We start from the raw sequence: 1,556 nt of genomic DNA, 5'->3' as shown, positions 1-1,556 counted from the left end.
ACTCAGCGACTTCTTCGCGTACGCCCGTCTGTGAGTCAACTGACGCTTACTGACATCTGCTGGTTAACTTATAAACTGGTGGGATCTGCTATGTTTCGAGGTCAAATAAAGATGCATAAAAAACTCACTATATTAGAAAATCTGTTATTTTAAATTCCTATAGTAAGTTTGGCTTACATTTCATTGACTTTGACTCCCTTAATAATACATTAAAAATGTATTGTCTAAAGCGCTTCCTCCACAATCAGACTATTATTTAGAATGTAATCTCAAAATATATTTTTCCCAATAAGGAGGCATACAATTCATTTTAATGTGTAATTACTAGCAAACTTCCTATCAAACAATAATTATGGTTCATTGATTTCTGTTTGTCCCCCCACTCCTGAATCCACTATGATTGGTTCTATTTGTTTCTCTCCAAAAATATCGAATCAGAGAATTAGGTCATTATTTTTGGATCCGATCATTCCATTACCATCCACTATTTCATATTGGAATAATGATATACAGTGGACATATATATGGTCACTCCCCAAAAATTGTTATATCCCGTCAAACACCTTTTACAGAAATTTAGAAATGACATTGATACAACCTTTTGTCAAGTTTCTTCTGAAACTATTAATGATTTGTTTTGAGACTGTCCTTTAACTTAGTCTTTCTGGAGTGATATTGAATTTCTAATTGTCCAAAATATCCTCCCAAATTTTTCTTTAACTTGAAAAAAAGATTTATTTAATTTAATACATTTTTTAAGGTAAGTGGTTGCAATCAATTTATTTAAGCTACATTTAAACAAAAAAGATTAGTAAAGTAAAATACAATATAAAACTTTTGTTTAAATGTAGCTTAAATAAATTGATTGCAACCAAAAAAATTGATTAAATTCAATGAATCATTTTTTTCAGTGTAGACACATTCTTTTTGGATTTTATGTTGATGTCAAGGCAATATTCAATGCAAGCTTTTGTATAAATCTTCTTTTATTTACAAGAAAGTTTCATATCCATAAATGTAAATTTACAAAAAATAATCCCCACTTTAATGTCTTCAAACAAGAATTGAGTTTATATTTGGATACAATTTTGACATCTGTTAATAAGAAAGCTATTAAAACTATTACAATTTGTAAGTTATTCAATCTTTTACTTTAATTTGCTTATTAATTTATTTATGCACTGATTGCCCTCTCTGTTTATTTATTTATTTATTTATTCTCCCCCTTTATGATCTTAATGTGAATTTATATGTAATTATATTATCTGATGATTTCCTATGTTTATTACTTGAAAAATGATTAGATGTTGCTGTATCACTCCTGCACTTTTGGTGTAATTGTATGATAACGGTAGGTCCCACAAACAAACTTTAAGTGTTCATTTCTAGCAGAGATGTGAGCTTTGATGATTGTTTAAACTAATTATTAATTGAACTTAAATGTTTTTTGAATGGTAGAGCCACAAAAAGCATTAGTTTATGTCTCGCTCTCCCCTACATGGGAATCCTCAAGAATAAAGGTTGGGAACCACTTTTTTGTTTACGGAAAATTAAAA

This window comes from Misgurnus anguillicaudatus, chromosome 12 (genome assembly GCF_027580225.2).
Source record: "Misgurnus anguillicaudatus chromosome 12, ASM2758022v2, whole genome shotgun sequence".
Taxonomy (NCBI): domain Eukaryota; kingdom Metazoa; phylum Chordata; class Actinopteri; order Cypriniformes; family Cobitidae; genus Misgurnus; species Misgurnus anguillicaudatus.
This window is presented reverse-complemented; position numbering follows the sequence as displayed.